The 18,138-nt window shown below is 41.9% G+C and overlaps 1 protein-coding gene across 2 annotated transcripts in view; it reads left to right on the top strand.

Moving 5' to 3' along the window:
- The window catches only part of KANK1 (KN motif and ankyrin repeat domains 1), a 132,045-nt gene that overhangs the window by 24,088 nt on the left and 89,819 nt on the right, over positions 1-18,138 (top strand). For both annotated transcript variants that reach the window (XM_066339541.1, XM_066339540.1), the window contains exon 2: positions 8,977-9,109. The gene's annotated coding sequence lies outside the window, so the exon portion shown is untranslated. The remainder of the gene's footprint in view (positions 1-8,976; positions 9,110-18,138) is intronic.

The raw sequence follows: 18,138 nt of genomic DNA on the forward strand, positions 1-18,138 counted from the left end.
GGTGATTTCTTTTTGAATAGCAGTACTTATTGTTGAAGGAGTATTAAAGTGTGTTTGTGTGTGTGTGTGTGTGTGTGTGTGTGCCTGGTTGGTTTCTCTTCATGGTGCACAAACTATTTGCAAACTGCTGCAGCAGTCCCACACAAGTCAAATTCTGCTTGGCAGAGTCGGTGGGGAGGCCAATTTAAATTGGTGATTTTTCATCCGTGGTGACCTGGAGCCTGAGATGATAAAGCAGCGTTGCAAAGCTTGTGCTGACTTTTTCATCCGCACTTCCATTCTGTGCTCTCCCTCCCCTGCCTTTTGCTGGCTTCCCTGGCAAATGGGAGCCTACAGCTTTTCAGGCAGGATGGGTTGAGGTTCACATTGCTTGGTGACCTTCATGTTTTGTGCACTGTGTGGGTAGATGGAACTTCTGCATGGAGGTGATGTTTTTCAGCAGCACCAGAGAAACGTGCAGTGACAATCACACTGTGCACACGTGTGTTTTCCCCAGTCTGCTTTGAGAGATTGTTGTTAGACTACAGCTTTCATGTCTGTGAGGTGGAGCATGAAAATCTAGTGTTTAAGGTTTTGGAGAAGGGCAGTGGTGTTCTGTATGTGGGGAGAGAGAGAGAGAGTATTAATGTTGTAAGGAGAGTCTCGCTACTTATTTTTTGGCAGAAAGGAAAGGAATATTGGTGGATAAGAGGCTGGACATGCCCCAGCCATGGGCACTGACGCCCAGAGAGCCAAAGGTGTCCTGGGCTGCATCCAGAGCAGTGTGGGCAGCAGGGCCAGGGAGGGGATTGTGCCCCTCTGCTCTGCTCTGCTGAGAGCCCACCTGCAGGGCTGCATCAGCTCTGGGGCCCAGCACAGGAAGGACATGGAGCTGCTGGAGTGAGTCCGGAGGAGAGATACCAAGGTGGTCAGAGGGAAGGAGCTCCTATCCTATGAGGAAAAGCTCGAAGAACTGAGATTGTTCAGTCTGTAGAAGAGAAGGCTTCAAGGTCACCTAATTGTTGCCCTTTGCATCTGAAGGGAGCCTACAAGAAAGATGGAGGGGGACTTGTGACAAGAACGTGTAGTGACAGGACAGGGGGGAGTGGATTAAAACTGAAAGAAGGTAGATTAGAATATCAGATTAGATATTAGGAAAAAATTCTTTACTGTGAGGATGGTGAGACATGGGAACAGATTGCCCAGGAAAGTTCTGGGTGCCCTATCCCTGGAAATGTTCAGGGCCAGCCTGGATGGAGCTTGGAGCAAGCTGGTCTAGTGAAATGTGTCCCTGCCCATGGCAGGGGAGTTGGAACTAGTTATCTTTAATGTCCCTTCCAAGCCAAACCATTTTATTATTCAAAAAACATTGCCATTTGTGTATGCTGCCCTTAGTAGAGTTCCTGATCAATGCCATTGCTGAATATGCAAGCTCTGGGTAAGTTTCAGAAGAGAGCATCCTGACCAGCACTGCCTGTCCTCCCTTTGTCTTCCTTATGCTGGGACAAACTGCTTTGTTTCATAGGGACACTGGCTGGGTTTGAAGTTTAATTGGAGAAAGCTGTTCTGTTGAGAGCTGGTGGTGGAACTCTGGGGAATTATCTGTCCTTTTCCTTGAAGGCCATGTGCTTGGTTATTTAATTTTCCTGGTCATTGGATCCTTGGAAATGCTTTTTTTTTTTTTTTTTTTTTTTTTTGTCTACCATCTCTCATCTAAAATGTCTGGTTTACTCTTTTGTCTAGAACACGGTGCTCTTGAAGGCATAGGAACATACAATATTCTGGATTAGTTTGTTTCTCAGGAGGTAAATTCTGAGTGACCTTATTTTTAGCTCTTCTTCAAGTAATTGATTCAGAGCATCTGATGAGACAGCTGTCATATCTGCTTTTTATTTTTTTCTTTTTTGTACAAGGGGAACAGAGTTGCCATGACAGTGGCCCTCAGCAATATGCAACTTTTGAGGACCCTTCTTGTTTCAGTCTGCTGCGGTGAGGAGTGTGCCACCCAACAGCACTGTGCAGCCTGGGGCTCATAAATTCATTGTGTTTTCAGAGCTTTAAGCTGAAAATATTTCTCATCTTGGTTCAGTGTCACATCTTCCACAGGGCTATGACCAGGAGTGTGTGGAGAGTGCTGAGGATTGTTCCCAAACAGTGATGGATTTTGGATGCTAGTCTACCACAGCTCTTCCAAAATTCTCATCCTTTAGGAATAAGTGGTCATAAGATCCACTTGAAAATCCCTAAAGGCAGCTAGGTAATGTGCATATGGAAAGCTCAAGCTGCAAAGGCATGACCTGGTCCAGGGTTTGACTCGGTGCCAGAGGAAAATGTGAGCTCTGTTGTTGATTTTCATTCTGACTCAAGGTCTCAGGATGTTGCCTGTCACTAAGTAAAGGGAGCTCCAGCCTTCAGGCCTAGATGTGGAGATGAACGTGTGAGGGACAGGAATTCCCTAAGATGCAGGTTCTTAGCATGCTTCTAGAGCAGACCAGTTGCCTGTTGTTAGCTATAGCTGTGTTACACCCATGAAGATGTGTAGTGACTGACATCTGGGGAATGTTTTCATATTCTGTGACGATGGGGAAAGAGCACAAAGAGAACTTTTGCCAGATATTTGCTTTTGTCACTTGAAATCTAGAAAAAAATAAACATTTTTGGTAATCATAGAAGTTATTGGTGTTTCAGATCTGCTGCTCCTGGAGATAATATCTATCAATTCTATATCTTTAACTGAATTTTAAAGGTTTAAATATTTCATGAAGTATCTTCTGCCTTTTTAAAGCTTACAGGCCCCTTTCCCTCTCTTCCTCTGCTTGTCCAGCTGAGATGGGACCAGAAGAGTAAGCAAGTGGCCCCCATGAGCATGATGTGTCTCACCAACAGGTGACAGCCTGTCTCACCTGGGAACAAGGCAAGCAAGAGAGTGCTTTATCATCTCCTTCAGTTTCATTCCCTACCTTTGCAGTTCCTTTTCATTGCAAGACAAAAGAAAAACCTTCATGCCCTTTCCTAATCTCTGCCTGCCTTCAGGAAGCAAGCACAGATTCATCATGTCTGTTGCTGCTTATCAGCAGTATTTTATGATATGGTGATGTAAACAAGCAAAGGATATAACTGGGTTGGAGATGTGGTACAGGATATAACTGGTGTATGGAGGAAAGTTGAAAGGAGAAGATAGGTAGCTGAGGGTCTTTCCAGTTTTCTTTCTTTCTTTCTTCAACCACTTTTTTAGGTAACTTTACACCAGTGCATCTGTTGTGCTTCCCTATTCTCCCTCCATTCCTTGCCTAACATCAACTATCTCATATAAACTGGCCTTGTAAAACACATTCTGCTTTAGAGCTATAGAAAATGCATTGTGTTTTTAAATCTGGGCTAAGATTTGGTAGTTTAGTTTTGCAGTCAGAGAACAAAGAATTATGTCTGCCTGCGCATGGGCGTGTGTGGGGGGAAAAAATCCTCACAAACAAAACTTGGGTGTGTTAATGACTTTATCTCCTCAGTTGCTGGGTGTGAATCCCTATAAAGATGAAGCCCCAAGAGTAGCAGTCTCCCTGCAGATGGGAGAAAAAGGTGTTCTGGGTGAATTCTAGCACTGTCAGTGGGGTTTCATCTCTGGCGGCAGCCTTGGTTGTTGGATGTTCATTCTGTTTCTTTTCAGAACTTTGCCCATTTCTGGTTGAGACTCAGATGTCTGTCTGCCAGCTGAAAATTTCCATTGCTGTGGTGGATGTGTCATAGTGTTGATTGTCCTGGCCAGGCAAAGGTCTCCTCTCACAAAGCCCAGCATGAGCTCCACAATTTCTGTAGGGAGGGTTCTGGAGCAGGGAGTGGAACATGTATCTGACCTGAGTGCCCACTGAACGCTGAGTTAACTTCACCTGACTTGACGGCTAAAGCTATTAAGATTCAGCACACGTTTGTGTGGCTTGCTGGGTTTTGTCACCATCTTGACTGGTTTTTGTTGTTTGGAGACTGAAGTGTTCACCTATATTGTCACTTTTACTGTGTACAATTCACAGTCAGCCTGTGGGTAAAAAGAAATAAATTTGAAGGAGAGCGCCTTTTATTAGCCAGTGTTTAACTCAGATACACACCATATGTTTTGACAACATTTGTGAATATTTCTGAAATGAGTTGGGTAGAAAACGTCTTTTATGCACGCTTTCTGTTTTTAATGAGCTGAAGCATTTGTAAGTGTGAAAACTGCTACTTTAACACCTGTTTATCAAATGCAAATTAATCCGTCATAAGTGAATTATTATGCTTTTTTATAGTGTTTTATTCTTCAGTACTGCATCTGGCAGACTTGACTGTCCTCTCTGCTGAGACCGTGAAAATCTCAAGGACTCTTGATACTTGTGCAATCGATGTGATTTCTCCCTGTCTCAAGGCAGTGCACTCTGTTAGACAGTTGTCCCTGTGCTTTTGCTACAAGGAACAGCCTACGTGTGGAAACCAGCCCCTGAACACTGTGTCCAATCCCAAGGTGAAGCTGCCCTTCCTTGTGCTCTGAGCCCTGTGCAGAGCTGACAGACACGTCAGAAGCCAGCCTTGCCCGGCAGCTTCCAGCTGAGCTGGGTATCCCATTTACCTGGAACCTGAGCCATCTCATTAAGGAAAGCCTGAATTCATGGCACTGTGTTTTGCAGAAGGTCTGTGTGTGTGCGGAGACTCATTTTAAAATAAGTATTTGTAGGGAGGAGAAAGAGGGAACTAGACAGGGGCTCTTCAGAATCTGAAATTGTCTGTTTTGCATGGCAATAAAACGCTGCCCTGACTTGGGTTTGTTCGTTCCACAGGGAATAATGACCCTTCTGAGTCTTTTCACTCTTTATTGTGGTTAGGTGTGAGGCTGTGTTCTGCTGCAGGTTGTGTTGTGTATCTGGTGTTCCCCTTCCCTATTGCTCTCTGGTTGTTCCAAAACCAGTTCCTATTGAGACAGGTGCTTTAAGCTACTGCCGAGTACATTACTCGTTATTGAATGTGTTTCGACAAGCCAAAACAAGATCAAAGTCCATTTGCAGTACGTGAAGAGCATGTCTTGGTACCAAGAGGTGGCATCAGGTACAGTAGATAAAATGTTCTGGCTTTAGCGCAGGACTTGTTTTATCTCCAGAAAGCTGGAAGCAAAGTCGCTTTGGCAACAATTTCTGCCCTGCTAAACACCACACCGTTACCTGCTGCTTGGAACTGACTAAGTGGAGAACATTTACACTACTGCTGGGAGGTTTGTCCTTGATCTGTTTTAATGTGGAGGTTTGTCCTTGATCTGTTTTAATGTGTCTGTTAAAATGTGTTTCGGACTGCCGCAGCTGATGGTCAGACAAATCACCATTATCATTACACATAGCTTCTCTGAGATGCTGACCTGAGCCTTTTCTTCTGGAGCCCAGGAGACTCTCAGTAGGTACACCCTTCCACATCCCTCCTCCTAGCAGCTGAGGATGCTCAGGAATTGCTTGATTATTTTACTGTTTGTCAAGAATTGCTGCAGTGTACAGCTCAGTATTGTGTGCTGAAGATAAGATTTCAATAAAACTTTTTGTAGATTTCAATAAAACACGTTTTTTTTGAGAGGGAACACCCCTCTATGGAGGGCTCATGTTTGGTGTAAGAGATGTGAAAGAGGTGGGAGGGGGGTACCCAAATGGCAATACATCAGCATTGGGAGATTCCCGAGCCAGAGCAGTCATATTACTGTGATGCCCTGCCCACATTAATTAATGTCTCTGGAGGGGTAATTAGCTTTGTGCCACCCAGACATAGCCTTAGTTATTTCCTTTAGTCATAATGAGAACTTACCTCAGTGAAATGTACCAAGGCTTAACAGTGCTTTTGACTAAAGGGCTTTTCTGTCCCAAAATGTAGTTCACCAGAAAATAGCGCCATCACCACTGAAAACGTTACACTGAGATTTATTTTAAAATAATGCCTCCTTCACACCAAGAATGTAACTACCCCTCTGATGCTGCACAGGACATCTCCAGCTGACTTAGCAGTGCTTGTTGGACACAGCATCTGAGGCATGTCTCAATAAGCTGTCCAGGCATCTCCTGGGCAGTTGAGGGGGCTGGTGTTTTTTCAGGCCAGATAAATTCCTCTTTAGTTAAGTGAATCAGGCTGCTGACTGCTGGAGGGAAGTGTGTGTGTGTTGGAGGAGTGTGTGGGCGGAGGTGTTGAACAGTGTTAGAATGGAAAAGGGGAGAAGATGGAATACATGTGTTATTCCCATCTGCAGGGGACTTGTCAGGCTAGTGAAGTATGCTGTGAAACATGTGGACCTTTTGTTTAAAATGGTTGACACTGTGTCTTTGGGACTTAAAGGAATAGCTATTGCATAACAAGTTTAGCTTAAATCTAAAATGTTATGAAGGTTAAAACTTTGTCTAAAAATTACAATTTTATCAGTAAATGCACTCCCGTTGTATATTCAATATCTCTGCTTAATTGTTTGACCACGTTTGTTATCATTTCTGCTTTTCTTTCTTTGTGTTAATACACAGTTATGCTAATCACTGAGTAAATTTTCTGTCTGGAAATGAGGCTGCCCTTTGTGAGGCAGTTTAGAAGAACAATTACTTTTTTATGTGAGATACATACATCCATTTTGTACAGATTAAACTTTTGCTTAGTGTTACATACTTTCTTTTAATACCCGTTGTAACAGAATGTTTTCTAATGCTTGGTGTTTTTATTAATACCTGTTAGGTGTGGTTTGTTCTCCCCTTAAGGGGAAAAAAAATGGGTATGCAGTGTACTGTTTTTTTGTTTTGGTCATGCTTGGATGTGTAGGAGTCAGATGATTGTGTTCATATGCATGCTGTGATTTGTTTGGGGTAAAAAGTGAAACTGAAGCATTCTTTCCATCTGGTGTGGAAAACAGTCAGGTATGTGATAAGGCTTAGTTCCTGAAGGATTTCTGACTTTAGAGCAGCTCTCTTTGACAAAAAGGAGCAATTCCCCCAATGTTGTTACTAGTTCATTTTGGGGCTCAAACCTGGTTCTCGCCTTTGGTGTTGAACAGTTTTCAGGCTAATTTGGAACAGGTGTGGGTATAAACTCCCTTCAGATAAGTTTATACAGAGAACCTGATTGGGAGTTAATGCTGGCTGTGGGACAATGAGCAGAATGTGAAATCTGTTGGAAAAAATTAACCCACGAGAAACACCTGAATGATCTTGACTCCATGGTATAGGGACACATGGCAGCAGGGGTTTGAAAGTCACGTTTTTGTGACCTTGAACAGTGGCCCGGGTGTATAACTATTGATTTAACATCTGGAAAGTGCTGTACTGCTTTATACAGAAGTGCAGTGCAGGAGGTTATAGAGAAAAGCAATGGCTGTGGTACATCCTATAATCTGTGAGTGTAGAAGTCCAAGGATATAATTTGTTTCCTATAATCTCAAATTTCCTTAAGCAATTTCAGTCTTTATTATTATGTAAATGGAGATGTTTGTAATCAGCTTGGAATATACCCCCATTATAAGAAAGGCATTTTTAAAGTATATTCATTATCATGAATAGGTTACTTGCTGTATAAAACATTCATATTTTACATAAATAGCTAAAAGTAAAACTAAATGTATTGAGAAAGTGTTAGAGGAGGGGGGAAGAAATTGACTGCCTTTTCCTTGGAGTAACTTTAGAACACTGAATTTTAATTTAAGGCTCATCTAAGCTTGGGGCTTTTGGATTTCTGATTTTTTTAACAAATGTAGGTGTCCAACTTAGTTTCCCCCTCCACTCCTCCCAAAGACATCAACTCTTGTAGTTTCCCTTCAAATGCTAATTTTTATTTTAGTTTATGAAGATAATTAACTCTTAGGAGGCTTTTTAAAGGATTTGTAAACAGTGTAGGACTAGAACAATATATTAATTTATAATAAAAACTCTGTAGTTTTTACATGGTCTGATTTGCTGGTACTCCATGAAGCCCCCATCTCTATAGTTTTACAAACTGTAAGAGGGCAGAGGTCACTTTGTATGTTCCTACCAACTCTTTAGGAAGTACTTCACAACTTGGATGATAAGAAGTGTCTTTTACCTGAAATTAATTTTTAAAACCCTCTTGAGTAACCATGCTAGATGTGTATGAGCTTTTCAGCTGGCCCATCACTCCTCAGCTGTCAAATGTCAAAGTGTAAGTGTCACTGTGCAACTGTGACACATCAGCACTGCCTCAGGGTGCAGCTGACCTGGACTGTACCTGTGAGTGAGGCAGGATATCTCTGTGCAAGGAACCCTGTCGTCTGTGTGTGTGTGCCTCTAGTTTTGGGAAGTTTGCTCTTTTGAGGGATTAAACACACCAAATAAGTTGGAGCTGAAAAGCAAGTGTCTAAACCTTACTGGGACATCTTTGCTGAGTTGCTGTGGAGGAAGAGAGCTGTCTTGTGTGCCATAGTGGTGCAGGAATGAGCTCTGCTGCTGTTGAGGTGTCTTTACTCAGAATGGGTTGAGTGCTTGCAAGATGGGAATTCTGAGAAAAGACTGTCAGGAAAATTAGCCAGTTTCTCCTTTTCCTGTAGTTTGTAAAGTATCTGCCTGTGTCTTCCACATACAACAAGATTCTTGTTTAGAGAGTGCTAATACTTAGCTCACATGGGCTTCTGATGCATTTCCCAGTTCAAACTAATCCAGGTTATGAACATTTACTGCTGTGTCTCTGTGGCTGGTGTATCCTGACATGCTTGGAGCTTTGTTTCTGTGCATTCACATGGACTGTTGTTTGAACAAAGATTTAAATTGGGAAGGCAGGGCAGGGTGACACAGCTATTGCAAGATGCATGCTTTCTCCCCAAGGTGCTGGCAGCCAAAATGTGCTTGAGCATTTCACCTTGGAAACAAAAAATAACTCAGCCTTTCATTTTTTGTGGTAATTTCTTTATTGTTCGGCCGCAGGGCTCTACCAGGCATCAGCAATTTTAAGCACAAGATATAATACACAACATATGCAATTATTAATTGGTGCTTTTAATTTCTCTTCTTGTAGGATGGCTCTCAGGTTCCTGAATGTGCTGTCAAATGCTGACACATTGAATTAGCTGAATCTGCTGCATTATGTCTGATGTTTAAAAAGGCCTAAAGGAAAGTGGAGACTGGCACTTTGGTTCCAGTCTTTTAAGGTAAGATATTATTTCTTATGCCAGGGTGGAGGGAAAAAGACAGACAAGCTGTCCTAGCCCCACCTCTTGGTCTCTAATGAACCTGTTGTGGTTTAGTCCCATACAGCCACTTGCTCACTCACCACTGGGATGGGGGAGAGAATCAGAGGGGTGAAAGTGAAAAACTTGTGCATTGAGACAAAGACAGTTTAATATGGAAAGAAAAAGCCATGCAGGGAAGCAAAGCAAACCAAGGGAATTAATTCACCACTTCCCATGAACAGGCAGGTGTTCAGCCACCCCAGGAAAGCCAGGCCCCATAATGCATAATGGTGACTTGGGAAGACAAACATCAGCACTCCAAATGTTCCCTCTTTTTTCTTCCCTCTTCACGTGCTGAGTGTGATGCCATATGGTCTGGAATAACCCTTTGGTCAGCTGAGGTCATCTGTCCTGGCTGTGTTGCCTCCCAATTGCTTGTGCACCCCCAGCCTCCTTGCTGGTGGTGTGGTATGAGGAGCAAAAAAGGCTTTGTCACTGTGCATGAACTCAGCAATAACTAAAATGTCTATGTGTTATCAATCCAGTTACCGTCACAAATCTAAAGCATAGCTTTTTGTCAGCTATTGTGAGGGAAATGGACTCCACCCTAGTAAAAATCAGCACAAAACTACATGAAACTGAAGTCTTGTATTGGACCCAGCTATCAGTATTTGTTGGTAATAAGCAAATTCACTGACTTCACTAAGACAAAATCCATGCAATTTGAAGAAGCATTAATGAAGAAGCCATTTATTTTCTTTTCCTAAATCACTAATTCTACACTCTTAAGTTCTTGTATATCTTTCCATTTGCATGCCTTAGTTCTTCTATCTCTGTATTAGAATTATTCAGTAGTAGTGGTCCCTAGTCCCTATGGAATGCCTCCATCAGAAAAAACCACGACTGCAGCTAAGAGAAGTGACCATTCTGCTTTTGACTAGAGTTGCTGCTTTGGTCTTTCATTAATTACCCATGTTTTCTATGTGTCTATTGGATTTGTGGCTGCACTCTCAGCTGCACTGTGGTGCTGCTGCATTTTCTCAGAGTGACAGAGAGTCAGTCAGTACCATGTTTATCCTGTGCCCAGTGAGCAGCATGGCCTCTTAGCACTGCAGAATTGTTTTGGTGACCAGTGGCTGGGTGTAAATACCCCAGCAGGACAGGGCTCTATAGATATTTTTAACTCTTTTCTGTACAAAGATCAGGTTAAGAGCAACACCAAAGGGGTGGCCTGAATGAAACCTCTGACAAAGGAAACCCAGAAAAGTAAAGGCTGTGTAAAGGCTCTTTACTGCTGACTCCTGAATTGCCTTAGGTTTGACAACTGCTGTTTGAAGTGGCAGCTGAATCCTGGTTTTATTTACACTTAGAGTGTCACTGCCTGCCCACCTTATTACATACACTGCAATGTGCTGCAGAGTTGGATAAGAGGTAAGACACACCTAAAATTGAACCTCTGTTTTGAAAGGGAAGGATTTAGTCTCTTGATAATTGTGATTACCTGGAGTGACTAATTGCTTTTCTTGTGCTGCTCTTGCATCCTTAATCAGAGCACAGACAAGCAGTTTGGGGACAGCTTGTTTGGCTTTTGAGTGTGGAGTAAATCTGGGACTTACAGGTGGGGACTTGAATTGCTGCCGCTTTATGGGGCAGGTAAAGGGCTCCTGAATCTAGTGATTAGACATGGGGACACCAGCTGGTTTTCCTCACATTTTGAAGCTCAGTAAGTGTGGAAAAGCAGATCTCCTGCTATTTTTCATTACTCCATGACCTTGTCATTCAGATGGGTAGGAGGTGTGTGTGTGCAGCTGGAAACACCCAGACTCACTCTCTCTATTGTGTAAAAACAGCTCAGGAAGATGACAGAAGGTTCTGCAATAGATAAGTTGCCATGACTGGGAAGCTTGTATGTCCTTCCTCTGCAGGCCTTACACCATCAGCATATTTTGGATTGGCCCTGATGCCTTGCTCATAGAGCAGTGCCTGTTCCTCCTTGCAGGATGCTGCTCCTCACCTGGGTGCACCTGGGCTCTTGCTCTTCTGGAGATTATTCTTCTACCAGGAAAAGCATTTGTACATGGGTTTTATCTTTTCTACTGTCAAAGAGGTGTGTTGATACAGAAGGAGAAATGCTTGGAACAGGCAAAATAAGGAAACTCACTGTTGCTATGACTGTGCTGGTTGCAGTTCCTGTGTGGCTGTGTCCTGCAGCCATGTCCTGGCTGTGGAAGTGGACACCCTCAGCCAAGCATGGGTTTCTAAGTGAAGGAAATGTGTACATATGTGCCCAGAGGGGCTCTCAGGTTGCCTTTGCAGATCTCCAGACCTGCCAATGCCCTGCAGCAGGTGCCATTAACGTAGTGCAGTCACAGCCTGTGTGTCCAGCGGGGTGCAGTGGGTGGCCCTGAGAGGTACAGGGTGGGAACTGAGGGCAGGGTGCTGTCCAGAAACACACATGCAGAGAGAGAGGAAGAGTATGATTGCAGAAAGGCTGGAAAATCCAGAGCAGACTTGGATCTGCTCTCAGGGAGCTGACAATAGGGGTGATTCCTGACTGCCTCGGAAAGCACAGGCACAGTCACTGATAAGTGGACAGAGCCAGCTCTTGTCACCAGAATGTGGAGAGGAGCAGAGGATGAAGATACTTCCTTTTCAGGTGCTCTGAATTTAGATACCCTCCAAGTTACATCCATATATATATATATCTATATATATCTACATATAGATATATCTTTGCTTGTGCCTACAGAGACTGGCAGGGTGAGCTGTTCCTGTAGAGATGGGAGGTACACAGGGCAGGGGAGTACAGGCATTACTGGGAATAGCCATCAGCACAGAGATGGGCCACCAATTAAATGCCAGCACACGAGGCAGGGTTACTAAATTAGCAAGTTTTGGGAGAAGTAGGCTTAATTTTTCTCCGCAGAACACGGTGTTTGAAAACTGGGCATGGTGTGATTGCGTGTAAGACAACATTTCGTTGTGCTCAAGGCATTTTGCCTTTGTACAGATACTGATAACCTTGAAATACTAATGTGAACACCTCATTGAGGTGCAAAATGCACTTTGCCTGTGCATTACAAAGCCGGCATCTCACTGGTGTGATCCACTCCATGGATAGGGCCCAAGAATATTTTGTCTATTTCTGAACTTCACTGAATGTGATTCCTGGGCAGATCACTAAATCAGTGCACTTCTGATAGGATCACAGACTTTGGCAATGTGAGATGAGCAACAGACTTATTAAAATTAATTTCCATTTATAAAACCATGATTGCTTCATTGGGGTTGCCTGGGGTTTCTCAAAGCTGTGTCCTGTAGCCTTGATTTATCTTTGATTTTAGTAAAAAAAGAGTTTACTGCAATATCAGGAGATTCAAAACAACATTTTCACTTTTCACAGCAGAAACTCAGCCTATTTAAAAGGGAAAAAAATTAAAACAACAACCAACCTTATGAAGAAGTCTTGCACTTCTGACAGATTAAAATACAGACTGGTTAAAATACAAATGCTCAACAATCACCTTGCTTAGCTGATCCTTAAGCTGTAGTCTTTTTATGCTTCTGTTTATCTTGAAAAATCTGGCCTTTGTGAGTTTTCTGTGCTTGCTGGAGCAGGTAAATTGGAGTTTTACACATTGATTAGTTGGCTTCAGAGGTCTCTGATATACTTTCATGTGCAAGGAAGATCTGATTTTCGAGAAAATACGTGTATTGTAAAAGAGTTGATTTTCTTCTCTCAACACCTGCCAAATTAAATACAATCACTTTATTTGACCAGGTATTTCCACTCGACTAACTTAAAACAGTTGTGGCTTAAGCTCTGGTTCTTTCATCCTTCCTCCCCTTATTTGTGGTTGTGCTTAAATACACCACAAGGCCATCAAGCTGCCCAGCCGTGCTGTTACAGCTTCCACCTTCCCACATGGCACAGAAGGATTTTTTTTTTCTGTGTCCAGGTAAAACTGCTGGATGAGCAGGTCTTGTGCCTTGTGTCCCAGAGCCCCTCACTTTTTGCACACAATTCCTTCACTCATGAAGTGAAACCCATGCTTGGCTGAGGGTGTCCACGTGTGCAGCCACACAGGAACTGCAGCCAGTCATAGCAGCAGTGAGTTTCCTCACTCTGCCTGTTCTAAGCGCTTCTCCTTCTGTATCAAAACACTTCTTTGCCACCAGAAAAGGTAAAATCAAGAGTGCAGGTGCCCCCAGCATTCTGCAAGGAGGAACAGGCACTGCTCTATAAGCAAGGCCTCAGGGCCAATGCAAAATATGCTGTTGGTGTGTGTTGTGGTTTGAAAGCAAACCAAGTGAGAGGCTCCAAGTCAGAAATACAATTTAATGAGAAGAAAAGGAAAAAATAAAATAAAATAAATGCAATAATACAAAAAAAAAAAAAAAAAAGACAAACCAAAACAGTGACAGAGTCAGAATGCAACCTGATTAGAGCGATGGAAGCAGTCCAGGTAGGGTAGTCTTTGTGAAGCAGTGATCCCATAGAAAGGTCTGGTAGCTCTGGGAATCCAGTGGGTGAGGGCTGCTTGTACTGTCCCAAATCCCAGTTTATATCCAGGTGAGAATGCTTGGCTCCTCCCCATGGGCGGAGCATCTCACAATGGGATGATGAGTCATACATTAGGTCCTTGATGGCCCATTAAAGAGAGATAACTCCTGGAGGGAGTTATCTCTGAGTCATGCACAAGGCATTGATGGGCCATTAACTGAAGATGGTGATAGGATACATCCTAAACTACAACCCAGGACAGAGTGAGGCCTGCAGAAGAAGGACACACAGACTTCCCAATCACAGCAGCTTGTCCAGTGCAGAACCTTCTGTCATCTTTCTGAGCTGCTTTTACACAACAGAACCAGAGAAAGTCTGTTGCTGTTAGGGACACAGAAGAATAAGAAGGCAGCAGAAAGGTCAGCAGGAAAAGCTCTCTTCTTTATTTTTCTGACTTCATCTTATATACACTTTGACAAGCAGGCCAAAGATTGGCTGCACAGGTAGCCACCTCTTCAACCTCGTTGGTGAACATCACCATCAATCATCTTTCTCCTCCCAGAGGAGAAATACATAAACAAAATAGATAAGTTCTAAAAATATACATAGTTTTCTTGAAGCTGCATGAGAATAAAGTGGAAATAATGAAAAGCAGGCAAACTTGGGGCGATGAGAGTCAGTCTGGGTGTTTCCAGCTGCACACACGCAGCCCCTACCCCTACACCTCCTACCCATTTAAATGGCAAGGTCATGGAGTAATGCAAAATGGCAGGAGATCTGCTTTTCCACGCTTACTGAGCTTCAAAATGTGAGGAAAACCAGCTGGTGTCCCCATGTCTTTGGAATCTCCAAGGTCCATGATGCTTTCTGGCATTTCAGGCATTCAGGTGCTGGGACCACCATGGATGGGAGTGGTGCTACCAAGAGCAACCAACTGGTGTCATACCATGTTTTGGTGAATTTGGTCTGTGGAAGTTGCCCCACGCCTCACTTCTTTACTGGCACAATAATTGCTGCTGACTTATTATTTCACTACTTCTTTATATTGATAAAAGACTTGTGTGCTTTTCTGATTTATATGGCTTGTGAAGGATTAAAAAAAATTATGTCTAATAATCTTTGGAACAACCTAAACATAAAAAAAAAAAGAAAAAATCCCACCAAAACATCATTGGGTTTTAGTTCCTTTGCCATCAGAACCTGACACCAATTCAGCAACTGTCAGGATTTTCTGAGAATGACAATCAGTTTCTAGTATAGAGAGTAAATTCTCTTGTTTCACGTTTTAATATTAACAAGTTCAGGGTTTTGAGTTGTTACCTATATATTTTTATTTTCTCTTTTGCTGTTTTTCTGCATGTAAGGCAAAAGAGTAACTAATCTTCCTTTCTGCTAAATGTACTTCTAGTTTTTCAAAGGAGATGCTTTGTCCCCTAGGAACTGTGTTTCAGCATGCTAATAAAACTCACTTTATGCCTTTAAAATGTTTATTCAAAGTGGCCTGGCTGGCTCACAGTAGCTGTGTGGGTGGACTGTCCTTGGATTTTGTCAACTTAATTTAGTGCTGCACAATACCCAGTGATGGAAAACAGCTATAAATTGTCTGTGCGCGGCCATGCATTATTGATAAAGGGTAGAATAAGTCCTACAATTTTCTTTTTTGATGTTGTTAGTGCAACAACTGGCTGATTTGTTAAGACTTTTCCCCCTCCTATTGGCAGCAAAATATCTCTTCATTTCAAGCTCTGAGTTTTTTGAATTTTGATTCGTATGGGGTTGAAAACTTGCTTTGTCTCCAGAGTTACTAAATGTAATGGAAATATTTTCACAGAACAGAAAGAAACTTAAGTTCAGGGGGAGCTAAGCAAACAGTAAGTTTGACTCTATGCTCAAGACAGGACTCTCCTAGTTATCTCGAATATTTAGAAATACAAAATGGAGCATGCAGTCTCACAGTACATTTAGAAGAAAAAATGCTTTAATATACTTCATTTGGCATATGCTTAGAGAAAATGCTTTACAGTGAGTTCAATGTGCTTTGTAATTTCAGTGTTCCTTCAAAGTTTATGAAAAAATCTCAAGCCTTAAATCTGTCACACCTTTTTTCCTGTTGACACTTATGATGAGTAGAGACTCTACTGAATATAATTTGCATATAAAACTGTGCTGTAAACTAAAGAGTTCTTTCCCTGTAGTTGAATGAAGGTACAATGAACTGCTGAAAACTGGAAGTTAATAAATATGTAAGTAAAAACCAAACTTACCAGCAAAACTACAAGGGGCTTAGTCCTCCCAAAAGATGTCCAGCACTGAAAACTTCTTTTAAAGCTATAATTTTTGGAGTGGTAGTTTCCCAGGGGTTGTTATTGTAATACAGCTAAGGGAATGTACAATTTGTGCCAAGGAAATATTGTGTTAGAATTATGCAGTTTAATTTCCCTCTTCTATGTTTGTAGGTGCATATCCTTTGGTAGAAGCATTCCAGACCCCTATAGATTTCTTTTTTTAATCTTTGTGAAAAGTATCAGGGTAGGAAATTCACAAGTTATACTGGTGTTTATAATGGTTTCATTTGTTCCATGGGGAATTGGTTTGTATTGGTTAACATTTCCATAATTTCACAGTTTTTTAAGGTTAGAAGTCATTAAGTAATGAAGTAATTAAACTTGTTGTGTCATTGCTGTCAGAAGGCAGGAAAAAAACATTGGTAAAAGGACTAACATGATTGACAGAGGCTTGCTAGAGATTTACATTGAGAATGAGTCATTCTTCAAAACTTTTTCATTTTCTGATGGAAATTGTGGAGTAAATCAAATACAGTGGCTATGAGTGATTAAAATGCAAAACTTATAAATTCCTACTGGCTTTGTAAATCTGACTCCTTTACTGTTAATATAAAATCATTTATCTTGAAGCATTCTTAAGGCTGTGAATAGTTAAATGAAAGCTTCAACACTTGAAGATTATTTTGATATTCAGTGTCATTAATTTTGTGGTTTGCATAGAAAGCTGTCATGGAAGAGGCACAGGAGACTTTTTCCATAGGTAATCTGGTAGATCTGTGGTAATTCACTTGATAAGTCAAAGTGGCAAATTTTTCTATAGTTTAAATACTTACACAATTCAGATATTACACAGTCATCTAAAAATTCTTTGCTAGTTGGAGCAGTTACCTTTGGTTTGATCAAACAGAAAATACAAACAGTGGACATTGACTTAGCTGTGATTCTGGTTTTGGAGCAACTGTGCAACTTTATATTTTTAGAGAAGGGCAAGCTTCAGCCATGCTTCTACAATTCTGTTTAGACAGTTTGGGAGTATGAGTGTGTGTGTAATTTCTTCTGGAAACAAGTGTGCTTTGGCAGTGAAATACAATTTTGAAAATCCTTTGTTCCTGTTTGTTTGAAAGAGCATCTTTCACTGGCATTGTTAGAAGCTACTGTAATGAAAAACTGTAAAATGAGGAAATAATCCAGAGTACAGTGGGGTTGGATCCTCCTCCACATCTGCACACTCTTCAGGCAGTGCATGGAAAGTGTTATTCAGACCTCTTCATTCACCCCCCTAGAAATCAATCAGCAGTGCAATGCAATTTGACATTGATTTTTTCTTCATGCTAACAAAATATGCCTTGGTCCAGAAACGTTGAGTGACTTTTGGAAAGTTACCTAGATGAGAAATGTGCTGTGCAGGTGACCTGAGTGTTCCTTGCTGCCATCCAGAACTCTTGCCCCTTGGGAGGGCTGATGTGGAGGAAGGTGGGATGGATGAGGTGGTAAAAGATCAGCTTCACATGGCTGGTATCTGCAGGCCATGCTCAAAATACAGGGACAGCTACAGATGTTGCAAGAATGGCATGATGCAAAAAGACCTGGAAGTAGTTGGTTTAAAAACAAGTAAATAAAATACAAAAAGTTTAGTTTTTCTAAGGGAAACCAGAGACTTTTTCAAGCAGTCAGTATGAAAAAGTGGTAGGGGAAAAGAGAGGCAGGTGAATTGTGAAAAGAAGTTATCTAAAAACTTTCTGTAACTTTTAAGATGGTATTTCCCCTTCCTTTTCAAATGCATTGAACAAGAAATTTAAATTTTTTTTCTTTGCATTATAGGAATGGGGGGGGGGGGGGAGGAAATAGTTAATTTTTTTTAAAGACCCTGCCTAAAATATTTTCTTTTTAAAATCACAGGGCAGGAGAATAAAACGTGTTGCTTCATCCATCCCCCCTCCCCGAAGTAACACCAAGTGCTTCATCTCTCACAAGTGGCTATAGGCGAAAGAAAACTGCTTTTCCCTCTCTTGATACAAGGAAAAAAAAATATATTAAGCTGATTTGGGTGGGACAAACTTCAGAGGCCTCTTCCAGGTTTGATTATTAGCACAAAACCTGTGTTGGTTCTAACACGGGTGCCATTACCTCAACCAGCCAGGCTGCAAGGCACACTTGTTCTCTGTGAATCACAGAGACATCTTTGTGGACAAAATATTTTCTCCTTTTTGTTGTTACAC

The sequence above is a fragment of the Sylvia atricapilla genome, chromosome Z, assembly GCF_009819655.1.
Source record: "Sylvia atricapilla isolate bSylAtr1 chromosome Z, bSylAtr1.pri, whole genome shotgun sequence".
Lineage (NCBI taxonomy): Eukaryota > Metazoa > Chordata > Aves > Passeriformes > Sylviidae > Sylvia > Sylvia atricapilla.